This window comes from Oryctolagus cuniculus, chromosome 8 (genome assembly GCF_964237555.1).
Source record: "Oryctolagus cuniculus chromosome 8, mOryCun1.1, whole genome shotgun sequence".
Lineage (NCBI taxonomy): Eukaryota > Metazoa > Chordata > Mammalia > Lagomorpha > Leporidae > Oryctolagus > Oryctolagus cuniculus.
The window spans coordinates 399773-413240 of record NC_091439.1 but is presented as its reverse complement, the minus strand read 5'-3'; the positions used below and the strand labels follow the sequence as shown (position 1 = coordinate 413240).

The window sequence follows — 13468 nt, the reverse complement described above, 5'->3', positions numbered from 1 at the left end:
ACAATGTCTTAATGCAGCCCAATATTAATGCCCAAGTCCAGAGTCCAGAGTCTCATCTGAAACTCGAGGCAAGCTCTCTTCCCTGTGACTCCCTGTGTGACCAAAAAGCAGTTTCTTACTTCTAAGATACAATGGCAAGGCAGGCACAGGCACATTTCCCTTACAAACAGGGGAGACAAGGAAATAGAAAGACTTGATAGAACCAGAAACCAGCAGAGCAAATGTGAAGTCCTAAGGCTCCATGCCTGCCACCCTGAGCACACCAGGATGGGGGCTGGGCCCCCAACGGCTTGGGCAGCCTCACCCCTACAGCTCTGCGAGGCCCACCCCATGCTTCAGTTTCCACAGGGTGGGCGTCTCATCTCTGCGACTCCAGTAGGCAGGGCCTTCTGCTGCAGCTCAGAGCCCTCATTTCTGCTCGGCAGTATTGTAGTGTGGGCTCCTTACGATGATGCTTATCTCCATCTCGGCCCTCAGTTTGTCCAGAACATCCTTGGGAATCTAGATTGGAGCCTCTCTGGTTTTGCTGGTCTGTGTCCGTGTGGCCGATCCCTGAGGCTGCCTGCTGAGGTCTGTGTCTTCCCCAGGCTGGGCTGGCACCCTGCTGGCAGCTCTCCTTGGTGGATGGCCCATGTTGCTGGCACCTCTACTTTCCCGGGGTCTCCTCAGCAGCTTCACCCTGCCCTGCTCCCCCTGCAGGGCTCCAGCCCTGCAGCACAACTCTGGTTTCCCAGCTTCCCTTTGAAATCTCGGTGGAAGCCTCCATGACCCCAGAACACTTGCAGCCTGCACACCTGCAAAGCCGGCATCATGGGAACAATGCCAGGGTCTGGCACCAGAAGGAGACGTGCCGGGACCAGGCGAGCTTCTAGAGCTGAGCACCAGGGTCTCTCTGAAACAACTGTGTACCTACAGGCCTGTGAGGGCGGCGTGGCCTAATGCTCTCTGAAGTGCCTCCCGGCTCGTCCTCCCGTTGCCACGCCCGCTGACACAGGTCTCCCTGCCCTCGCACTCATCTTTGGCAAGCAGTTTCTCCACCTCACTCTCCAGTCTCGACCAAGACTCTTCTTTGTCCATCTCTGTCTGGCCAGGCCGAGAATTTTCCAAATCTGTCAGCTCTGCTCCTGCCTCTCACCGCACCTGCGCTGCAGCCCGAGCACCTTGCTGCCAAACAAACCCACCCACCACTTTAAAGATCAGCCGCCCACAAAGCTTCAGGATGGGGACACAATACAGCCAGGGTGGGTTTGGGTCCAGTTCCCCGTGGGATCCACGTTTCCATCTTAAACCTCATCGGCGTGCTCTGTACTGTCCACGTTTCTACCAGTGTCCTGGTACTACAACTGTGCGAAGTGTTCAGCTTTTAGCATTTTAGGCTTTCTCTAGCCTGCTCCTCCCAACTCTTCCAGCCTTCCCTAGGGAACCCGTTCCAAAGGGTCCTCCGTGCTTCAAGTACAGTTAGCAGTAGGAACCCCACTTCTGGTGCCAGTTTTCTGTGTTAGCCAGCTTTTTGTCACTTTAGCTAGAATACCTGAGAGGAATTTCTTAGGAAGTAAAAGGTTTATTTTAGCTTACAGTTTGGAGGTTCAAGTTCAAGACTCAATGGGCTCATTAGTGGGGTGTCTGGTGGAGGCTGGCCATGTCAGAGCAGATGTGGAGGAAAGATCTTTGGTGAACCAGGATGCAGGGAGAGAAGCAAGGTTGACTGAGCTAAAGTACCCAAATCTCTTAGGACAGCTACTCCTAATGACCCATCTCCCAAATGCCATAATTAGGTCAAGTCCCTCTCCTGAATCCATCCATCCTTAACAGCAAGACTTCAGAGCATAAATATATGCATGAGCCAAATTCTGCTGAATCCGTAATATCCAGACATTGGACTTAATAAACAAAGAGTTTAAATTAACTCTCTCATATATTCTCAAAAATATTTTTTAAAAAAAGGAAAACACAAATACCTAAAGAGAAGGGAAATGATATGCAAACAAAATGAGGATATTAATCAAGAGGAATTATAAACAGGAACCACAGAGAAGTTCTGGAGCTGGAAAATACAATAACAGAAGTAGAAAGGTCCTGCAGCGGATTCCAGCAGGCAGAAGAACCGATCAGTGAACCTGAAGATAAGGAAAATAACGGAGTTTCAGGAGCAGGAAGAACAAAAGGAGGAACAGGGAGGAGAGCCTGAAGTCCTTGAGAGATATCACCAAGCAGTCAAGCATGCTCATTCTGAGAATCCACGGAGAAAAGAGAAAGGAGAAGAAATTATTTGGAGAAATAATGGCTTAAAATGCCCCCAGTTTGATGAAAGATATGATTATAAAAATTAAAGAAGCTCAAGGAACTCCGAGTAAGATAAACCCAAAGAGACCTACATGGAGATGCCTAAGTCCAACTGATGAAAGCCAACGAGAGAACCTCAAAATCAGCAAGAGGAGCAACTCATCATGTGTGACGATTCTCAGCAAAATTATCTGCAATTTCTCAGCAGAGACGCTGGAGGCCAGAGGACATGGGTGTGACTTACTTAAAATGCTGAAAGAAAACCAACTGTCAACCAAGACTTCTATATCCAGCAAAAATAGCCTCCAAAAATGGGAGACAGATTAAGACACCTTCAAGTGAACAAAAGCTCAGAGTTCGTTACCATGACAGCTGCACTACAAGAACAGCTCTAAGTCTCTCAGGCTGGAATGGAAAGCTGATAGCAAACCTGGATGAGGAACTGCATAAAGACCTCTGTTGGAGTAAATACACAGGCAAATATAAGAGCCAGTATCATTGTACTTTTGGCCTCTAATTCTGCTTTCTAAATAGAAGATTTAAAGATATTGAATAAATAATTTCTAACTGATCACTTATTCAATAGTAATTGAAATACTTATTAATATGCATTAGCAGGAATACACATATAAAGACATAAATTGTGACATAAATAACAAAGTGCAGCAGCCATGGAACCCTATAGGAGTAGACAGAGTATTTGTATGAAATTTAGTAAAGATGGCATCAATGCAAATTAGAGTGTTATAACTTTAGGAAGTTGTATACAGTCCCCAAGGTAACCACAAAATATATTGATAGAATATACATGAAGGGAAATGAGAAGTAAATCCAATGTGTCACACACACAAAAAATCAACTGAACACAAAGAAAGATAGAAATGGGGAGGGGCTGGCCCCGTGGCGCAGTAGGTTAATCCTCCACCTGCAGCGCCGGCATCCCATATGGGCACCAGTTCTAGTCCCAGCTGCTCCTCTTCCAATCCAGCTCTCTGCTGTGACCTGGGATAGCAGTGGAAGATGCCCAAGTCCTTGGGCCCCTCACCCACATGGGAAACCAGGAAGAAGCTCCTGGCTCCTGACTTCGGATCAACACAGCTCCAGTCGTTGCAGCCATTTGGAAAGTGAACCAATGGATAAAAGACCTTTCTCTCTGTCTCTCCCTCTCACTGTCTGTAACTCTACCTCTCAAATAAATAAATAAAATATTTTTTTTAAAAAAAAGAAATGGAGGAAATGAGGAACAACAAAGCTAAAGACATATAGGAAGTAAGTAAAAAAAAAAAAGTCATTCCCTATCAGTAAGTACTTTAAATTTAAATAGATTAGATTTCCCAGTTGAAAATTACAGATTGGCAGATTGGGTTAAGAAAATAGGATTGGGGACTGGCATTTTGGCTGCTGCCTGCCAAGCCGAATTCCATATTGTACCTCTGGTTCAAGTCCTGGCTGCTCTGCTTCCAATCCAGCTCCCTACTAATGTGCCTGGGAAAGCAGTGAATAATGGCCCAGGTGCTTAGGCCCCTGCCACCCACATGGGAGGCTTTGGGCCTGGCCCGGCCCTGGTGGTTGTAGCAATTTGGGGAGTAAACCAGCAGATGGAAAATTGATCTCTCTCTCTCTCTCTGCCACTTTATCTTTCAAATAAATATGTCTTTAAAGATGATCCAGTTCTTTGCTATCTACGATTAAACTCACTTTAGAGCTAAGGACACGCATACGTTGAAAGAGAAGGGATGAAAAAGATACTCCATGCACAAAGTAACCAAAAGACAGTGGGGAATGCCTATATTCATATCAAATAGACTTTAAGATTAAAAAGCTTTCAGGTAGATCACCTAATTAGAGACTTAAATTACTAAAATCAGAAATGAAGGTAAAGACACTACTATAAAATGTATAGAAAAATGCTTTACAGAAATACCAGCACTATAAAGATCAATATGAGAAGTTGTATAAAGTCGTTGACTATTCAGTACGCTGCATAACCTAGAGGAAAAGCGCGCAGTTCTGGAAACGCGGAACTCGACAAGACTACATCATGAAGAAACAGAAAATCTAAATAGACCTGCGATGAGTCAGGAGACTGAATCTATACCCAAACCTTCCAGGGAAGAAAGTCCAGAGCACCCACTACTTAAAATGAATTAACACCAGTCTTTCCCAAACTCTTGGCAAAAGTTAAAGAAGAAGGAACACTTCCCCACTCATTCTCTAGGGTCAGCGCTGTTGTTACCAAGCCAAAGACACGGCAAGAAAACCTCAGGCCAATACCCTTGTGAATGCTGATGCAAAACTCCTCAACAAAATACAAGCACAGGGCCGGCGCCGCAGCTCACTAGGCTAATCCTCCGCCTTGCGGCGCCGGCACACCGGGTTCTAGTCCCGGTTGCCCCTCTTCTAGACCAGCTCTCTGCTGTGGCCCGGGAGTGCAGTGGAGGATGGCCCAAGTGTTTGGGCCCTGCACCCCATGGGAGACCAGGAGGAAGCACCTGGCTCCTGGCTTCGGATCAGCGCGGTGCGTGGCTGCAGCACACCGGCTGTGGCGGCCATTGGAGGGTGAACCAACAGCAAAGGAAGACCTTTCTCTCTGTCTCTCTCTCTCTCACTGTCCACTCTGCCTTTCAAAAATAAATAAATAAATAAATAAATAAATGCACAGGGCATTCAACAGCCCCCGGGAAGGACGGCATGCTGGGAGCAGGTGAGGTTTCCTCCTGGGGTGCAAGGTCAAGTCAGCCCGGGAGAAGCAGCGGACGCCAGGCACCACATTAACACAAGCAACAAAACCCCACACGATCATTCCCTTCATGCACACCGAGAAAAGCACTGGACAAAACTCAGCACCCTTTCATGATGGAAACAGCAAACCAGCCATAAAGAGAAAGAAACCTCAGGAATACACAAGCCAGCCATGACGCAAGCCCAGTGCTGGCCCCCGGCCCTCCCGTCGCCCCAGGTTCTGCAAGAACCCTGGCCAGGGGCTGGGGGCCCGGGCCCCTTTACTCCAGGGTACAAATTCCTCTTTCAGGTAGCCCCACTTTTTAAATAAACCCTCATCTTTGGCCACACATGGTACGTTAACTGGTCACTTTGCACCAACCGGTGCTACGAGATGGTGGCGTTTCACCCACTCGCGTGCTGCCACACCACCCTTCGAAAGCTGATGCCCTTGGCTGCTGCGTGGAGGGGAGGATTGAACTCAGAGCCTACCTTTGCTTCCCTCAGCCCTCCTTTGGGGGGCAGGCCCGGGCTCTGGAGCTCCCTGCATATCTGAGGCTGGGAGGAAGAGTGAGCCCCTCGCCTCATTTCATAACCGGGGCAGTGAGGACCCCACCAGAGAAAGAAACGTGCTCCGAGTGTGGGAAGGCCGTCCTGCCTAGAATCAGTGATGCCCAGCCCGGGCCAGAGCTGCCTGGAGACAGCTAAAGAAATATGGATGCTCAGAGCCACACACTCATAAGTGTCCTCTCACAACAGCCTGGACAAACAGGAAGCGCTGACCTTGAGGCTCCCTAGGGCCAACTTCCTGTCTTTAAGGATGCTCTCCTCTTTCTCTCTGGCCTGTGATAAGGCCAACAGGCACGCCGGCCCGCGCGATGTCACTTACCCAGAGCAGTGAGGGAGCTGTTAGGTGGCGGCTGCGGGGCGGTGGGACGTCTGGGCTGGAGAAGGTGGGGAGAAATTTCCCTCCAGGATGCCCCACGGGTCGGGCCCCTAAGGCAATCAGGCTCTGCTGGTGTTGAAAGGAGGGGAGTGTGAGGGAAGGGTCCTGGAGCAGCAGGAGAGGAGGCAGCAGTTGGTCGTTGGAGGCAGTTGGAGAACGTTCCAGGGAAGTTCCAGGGAGGAGCCGGGATGTAGGGCCGGAGAGAATAGGAAGAGAAGGATGGGCGGGTTCCCGGCATTCCTCCTTCCAAGGATTCTAAGGAAAGGCATGGAAATGGCAGAGACGATTCTCTGACTGCGCCTCCTACCTTTCCCCAGGACGCTGCAGAGGCACAGAGAGAGGTCTGCAGAGGGGTGGAGATGGGGTGTCCTGCAGCAGACCCCCTGGAGCCAAAGGCGCTGCAGCCCCTCCAGCAGAGCGGTGGGGTGGGGTAGCCATCAGAGTTCCTAGTCTGGGGGAGACTGGAACCTTCCTCTTCCCCTTCCCCAACAAGCGCGAACTGGAGCCTACCCAAGGATGGAGAACCCCACGGGACTCAAGCTGCCGACGTCTGCTGAGCTGGCCTAGACTGGGGATTTGCCGGGTAAACTTCTCCCGCAACGGGCAAGTGGGTGATGCTGCCACAGAGGACAAGCCCGGAGTAGGTCCCTGGGTTTCCTGCTGCACATTAAGTAACCACACCCTTGCTTGCCTTTCTAGAGAATTCCTCCCAGGAAAATCAAGGAATCAGTGGAGATCCCTACCCTAAACCAGTGGCTCTCCACCCTGGCTGCACATTAGACCCCCTGAGAGCATTCCGAAAAATACCCATGCCAGGCCCCACCCCTGATGAGTGACTTCGGCCTCTCCAGGGGCTAAGGGGCAAGCATCAGAACGCTGCCCAGGTGATTCAAATGAGCAGTCAGGCCTGGGAATCCCCCCAACAAATGCAGGTGGGAGGCGGGCACTTGCCAGACATCGAGGGTACAAGGACCTACAAAATGCAGGCTTGGTCTTTGATCAGCTCATGGCCGAGGAGGGGAATCCGTGTCAAACCCACCACCAAGGAGCCGGTGTGGAACCTAACGGGCAGCAGGAGGTCCACGTCCCACGTAGACTGATGGAGTTTCATTCCCGGCTCTGACTCCTGAGTCCAGCTTCCTGGGAGGCAGCAGTGATGGCTCAAGTCATTGGGTTCTTCCCGCCCACAGGGGAGACCTGGATTAAGTTTTCTCCTCCTGGCTTCAGCTCAGCCCAGCCCCAGCTGTTGTGGGCATTTAGGGAGTGAACCAGTGGACGGGAGCTGTTCCTCTCTCTCTCTCTCTCTCTCTCTCTCTCTCTCTCTCTCTAATAAATTTTAAAACACACACATTAAAACCAAGCAGAACAGAATTTCCCACCAAGTGCTGAGACCAGGGTAACGGCAAGTGTGAATTTATCGGGTCTTTATCTATTTTATTATGGCTTAGCACGTTGGGAGCGTTGCTGGTCTGGAGACACCGTCCCTCCCAGGGCTAGCTAATTCCAACTTGCCCTGGGAGCATGCCTTCCATAGGCAAACCAGCCAGTTCCTCCCCAGCCCTTCCTCTAACTACTCTCTTGCACCAAGCCAACGTTCCTGCTGTCCTAAATCACGCCGGAGCCATGCATCAGACAATGAAGGTGCCCCTTGCGGTCCAGAGCCCACCAGAATTTTTCCATCATCTATCCAGTTCTGAATCTGCTCAGTGGCTTGACCGCCCCCCTCTGTCCTCCCCCAGGAAAGCACAGTCGGGGCCCTGGGCCATGCTTTCCCAGGGTTCCTCCTGCCTCCTGATGGGCCCAGCAGCTTCCCCACGTGGCCTGGGTGCCATCTTCTCTTGCAAACTGTAGGTAATACGTTTTTTTTTTTTTCGGTGACAATGGCCTCTCCCTGCCATCACTCGGTCACCATTACAAATTAAGCCCCGCCTCCAAAGTACAAATGAGAGAGTGTGGTGATCTTACAGGGTGAGGACCAGGGAAGGCTTGGAGAGGGACGTGTGTGCAAAGGCACTGAGGCCTGGATGGGCATGGCAGCTGGTGGGCAGGGAGCAGGATGGACCTGCTGGGGCACTGCGCACAATGGACGGAGTGGGTACAGGTAGAGGCAGTGAGAGGCTTTGGGTTGGATCGGGGGATCTCAGGGACAGTGCAGATGCCACCCGTTAGCACCGTCACTCAGCCATTCAACATCTGCAAGAGCTGGTCAGGAGGAGCGGGGCAGTTCTACAGCTGGGGAACCCCAGGTATGGCGAGGGGCTGGTTCTTCCTGAATAAGAGCTGACTTCTACGCTTGCCTGCTCTCCAAGTGCGCCTGCTGGACCCATTTCTCAGTGGGATTAACGAGGTCACAGCTGAGGGGCTTTGGGTCAGACTCATGGGCCTACTGCTGGCAGCCCGTGGCCTTGGTGAAGTTTCCTGCGCTCTCTTGTCCTGGTTCCACGTCTTCATGGTGTTGCTCAGAGAGGGGCGTTTGCAGTGAGCCCTAAAGGCTGTTTCTCCTTGCAGGCAGCCAGGGCTCCTGCTTCCGGGCCTGCCCGGGCCCCCCACTCTCACATCCAACCATGTGTCACTGCAGTCCCATTACAGCCCCTTGATGTTCCCCTCACAGCTCCTGGCCCTGTGCACCTGACTGGGGCCCCCCAAAGGCCCTCTGCAGTGGCTCTGTGCATCGTGCCTTGGGCATTATCAGTTTGAGGGCTGATGGCTGTGGCACTGCCCAGGGGAGGAGTGGAGGCAGCTGAGTCATTAGCCCCAAAACCACTGTCGGCCAAGTGCACTGGGAGCTGTGAGAGGCTTGACCTGTGGGTCAAGAGCACTTGTGGACACTAGTCAAGGCATAAAGATCAGGCCAGGGAGGAAGCCAGGTTCTTGTTCTTCACTGGGAAAGTCATGTAAGACCTGGGAGGTGGGAAAGGGCAGGGGTGGCGCTGTGGCGCAGAGGGTCAAGCCGCTGCCTGCAGTACCAGCATCCCCGATTGGTGCCGGTTCAAGTCCCGGCTGTCCCACTTTCAATCCAGCTCCCTGATAGTGGCTGGGAAAGCAGTGGAGGATGGCCCAGGTGCTTGGACACCTACACCCGCGTGGGAGACCTGGACGGAGTGCCAGGCTCCTGGCTTTAGCCTGGCCTGCCCAGCCCTGGCTGTCGTGGCCATTTGGGGAATGAACTTGGGGATGGAAGCAAAAAACAGAGAGAGTGAGCTCATGGAATGGGCTGACATTAACCTCTCAGCCGGGCCCTTGCTCTCTGCTCTTCTGTGTCCCTTATCACTGTCATCCCTTTTCAACCTCACAAATACCGGTGGGGGTACAGGGTGATTACCGCCATTTTCAGACAAGGAACCAGGCATGGAGAGGATGAGGTCCAAAGTCCATGGCCAGGCCGTGCCGACTTGGCCGCTGCTCTTTCCTGTTGCGCTCTGCAGGATGTCCTGTCCACCTCAGAGCACTGTGGCGGGCGTGTGTGTGTGTGTGTGTGCGTGTGCATGTGCACGTGTGTGTGTGTGTGTTTAGATGACTGAGCACCTACAGACTGCTGAGTGTGACGTCACTGCCCAGCCTCTGTGTGTCTCACTTTCAAAGTCCCTTCCAGGCATCAGGGACCTCCCCAGGCCACCCTATGGGACAGACCACTGTCTGATGGGGGAAAACAGGCTGGCCTGGGGCCCAGGCCATTTGCACCTGCAGCACAAGGACTTCTTCATGGACATGGCGGGGAGAAACTTCTAATGAGAAGTGTTGTAGGGATTTTCTGTGTTGATTGCCAAGGAACTTACAGGTGCTCACATGAGGCTTGGCTCTGACCATCTCTTTTTAAAAAAAAAAAAATTGAAAAACCTCATTTTATTTATTCTCATGTATTTGAAAAGCAGAGAGACAGGGTGAGACCGGGAACTTGCGTCTGCTGGTTCACTCCGCATATGCCCACAAAGAGCCGGGACTGGGCCAGGTTGAAGCCAGGAGCCAGGAAGTCTGAGTCTCCCGTGTGGGTGGCAGGGTCCCACGTACTGAGCTAGGATCTGCAGCTTCCCAGGTGTACTGGGTGCGAGCTGAATCAGAAGTGGAACCAAGGCACGCATCCGGCACTGTGCTGTGGGACACGGGCCTCCCAGTGTCTGACCAGCTCTGCTCAGGAGCGAGCGCTCCGTGGGGGCCTGTCTCCAGGTCCCAGTCTCCTGTGTGCGAGGAAATGTTCCCCAACACACAGGCTCCCTTCGGCTGCCCTGACCCGGGACTCCTCCGGCCCAGGTCCCTGTGTCTGGGGCCCCCGCCACCGCCTGCCCTGGGCTTCCACTCCACTGTGCTGTGGAGCCCAACTCCTCCTCCGGGGCCCACCTCATGCCCAACTCCATCTTCCACCTTTCCTCAGGCGGTGCTCTGGACTGAAGACCCTCACGCTGGTGTGTTGTCTTGCCTTGTTTCGTGTCAGTGCACCGCACCACCACACACTGGGGCATTTATCAAAGGGGGGTGGATTTATTTCTCATGGCTCAAGGTGCCCACGTCAGGCAAAGACCTCAACTATGTGATCCCATGGCAGAAGGGGGGCGGGGGGGGGCGAGAGCATGAGCAAGCGAAGAGCTCGCTGTTACAAGAAACACACTCCTGGGGTACTGATCTCGTGCCCCGATTCCCTCTCACTGGGCCCGACCTCCCAACTTTACACTAGGGATTAGGTTGCCAGCAGGCGAGCCCTGGAGGACACATTCAAGCCATGGCACGTATCCGTACTAGACTTTCTGCCTGAAGCGGTCCTGCCTTCTCAAGCAGGCTGTGTGTTCCCGGATGGCAACTCATCTTTGTCTTGGTACAGGCCCCTGAGAAAGCTTATTTTTTCCAGACTTGGCCTCTCCAAGAAAATGCCACTTCGATAAGAGACTGTCACTTTGGGTCACCAGACTCCCTGCTAATTTTAATAGAGTCCACAGGCCTTGAATCATAAACAGACCATGCCATGGCTCCCTGAGGGGCATCCGCACCCACCAGAACCCTCCTGGGTGACTGCATCGGGAGCTTGGGCCTGCCCGCAGGGCTCCAGCCCCTCTCTGCAGCTGGGACTCCATGTACCTGCCTGGGGTGGTGAGATCCTGCATTGCCGCCCAGTTCTCTCCACGCTGGTCAAGACAGGAGACAGCATTGCAACCTGCGGCTGACCAGATTCTATCTAATGAGACTATCCCATCTCTTAGAGCTTATCATTTCATGACATATGCTGGCCTCCCCATCATCATATCCCATACAGTAGCTCTCTCCGTAGGATCCATGGAGTTAGTTCTCCCTTTTGCAACCAGGAAATTAGTTCCCACCGGACGGCCGAGATTTTTATTTGTTTACTTCCTCACTGCCTTTCTGTACCCAATGCCACAGAGGACAGGCACTCAATAACCATTGTTAAGTGAGTGGATGATTGATGGGAGCGCCCACAAAGTTCATTCTGCTAAGCCAGGTGCCCTTGTTCCAGATGTTCAACGGCGGCTGTGCTGCTGTCATGAGATTGGAGAGCTCCCTGGCTGCTCTGACACGTGTCAGAGGCATGTTGTTGGCATGTTGTTAGCATGCTTTCCCTGTCAGTCAGAGCACTGTCATACAGGCCAGCGTGCCTTTGTACTCAGGGCTGTGCTGCTGGAAGACTGCTCTAAACACTTCCAGACTGAACCCTGCTGCCCTGTGGGACAAACGTACAGGAGTGAGTAATCTCTGTCTAGGAGCCGGCCCTGCGGTGCAGCAGGGATGTGGGCATCCCGTGTGGGGGCCAGTTCACGTCCCGGCTGCTCCCTTTCTGATTCAGCTCCCGACTGATGGCCTGGGACAGCAGCAGAAAATGGCCCAGGTGTCTGGACCCCTGCACCCACATGGGAGACCTGGATGAAGCTTCTGACTCCTGGCTTCAGCCTGGCCCAGCCCTGGCTGTTGCAGTCATCTGGGGAGTGAGCCAGCAGATGGAAGATCTCTCTCTCTCTCTCTCTCTCTCTCTCTCTCTCTCTCTCTACATATATATGTATATATATATAATACATTTATGTATATGTATATATGTATATAACTATCAAATCAATAAATCTTTAAAAAAATCACTGCCTAATAGATCCCTTTGTCTTTGTTTAAATATATATGCATTGATATGTGCCTGGTGAAGGGTCATTTTCAAGAGAGGTAAAACCATCACTCTCCTACAGAGAAAGAGCAAGCACAGAATTTTTATTTTCTCTGTGATTAACAAGAGAACCAGTAAGATCTTACAACCATCCAAAGGACAATCCAAGAATTGGACATACTGCTGGAACTTGGAAGTTGTGGCAACGCTGGCTTCTTCCACAGTGGGAGAGGGAGCCTCAATTACACCTCTACCAGATAGAACTTTTTCATGTGTCTATAGACAAGAATCGCCCTGTGCTGTCACTAGTGACCTATAACGTGTGGATAAGTTGGCTTGAGCCAATGGAAGAATCAGAGAGCCAGAAAACTTGTTTGTTTATTGTGGACTTTATTACCTGGCTGGCACGTGAAGCTAACAGGGGAAGTATGGACTCATCAGTAAGTGTGCTGCACAGCTGAACTTCATATGAGAAGGTAAGTTAGACTGTGATGCCATACTTTACACAGGACAAATTTCAGCTGAATTCAGTAATGGAATAGGAAACTAGACAATTTTAAAGCTGTGGAAGAAAAGTACAGGAGGATATCTTTATGCCCTTAAGGCAAGAGAGGATGTACAACAGAAAAAAAAAAAAGGAAATAAAATCCATAGATACATAGGTTGGACTCTATGTTTAAAAAGATTTATTTAGGGGCCAGCACTGTGGTGTAGCGGGTAGAGACGCTGCCTGCAGTGTTGGCATCCAATATCGGTGCTGGTTCTATTCCTGGCTGCTCCACTTCTGATCCAGCTCTCTGCTGTGGCCTGGGAAAGCAGTGGAAGGTGGTCCAAGTCCTTGGGCCCCTGCACCCACATAGGAGACCTGGAAGAAGCTCCTGGCTCCTGTCTTCGGATCAGTACAGCTCCGGCCATTGCAGCCCATTGGGGAGTGAACCAGTGGATGGAGGACCTCTCTCTCTCTCTCTCTCTCTCTCTCTCTTTCTCTTTCTCTCTCTCTCTCTCTCTCTCTCTGAAACTATGCCTTTCAAATAAACAGATCTTTAAAAAGAGGCCACTCCACCCTTTCCCTAGACCTCAGGAGTTTTTCACCAACATCTGTGTGTCATCACGGCCCGGGTCCCCAGCCCCGGTGTGTGAGTGCCTCAGTCTCCCTTTGTCTCTCCTCACCCTGACACTTCTGACGTGTCCTGGTCAGGTACTCCATGGGCGGCTTCCTCACAATCAGACTGAGGTTTTGCATTGTTGGGGAGGATGCCACAGGGGCGACGGACCCTTCTCAGAGCATCAGATCGGGGGAACGTGAGGTTGGCCATATTAGGTGGTGTCGAGATTGATCGCGCGATTCTCTGCAGTAAACTCACTGCTTTTCCCTCTGGAACTTCTAAATACTTGGGAGGAAACACTTGGAGGTTCTGTGAATG

At 51.7% G+C, this 13468-nt stretch overlaps 1 protein-coding gene across 1 annotated transcript in view; it reads right to left on the bottom strand.

Moving 5' to 3' along the window:
- Positions 1-6129, bottom strand: part of PEBP4 (phosphatidylethanolamine binding protein 4) — a 220907-nt gene extending 214778 nt beyond the window's left edge. The window contains exon 1 of the mRNA XM_051836751.2: positions 5894-6129. The gene's annotated coding sequence lies outside the window, so the exon portion shown is untranslated. The remainder of the gene's footprint in view (positions 1-5893) is intronic.
- Between the last annotated feature and the right edge of the window lie 7339 nt (positions 6130-13468).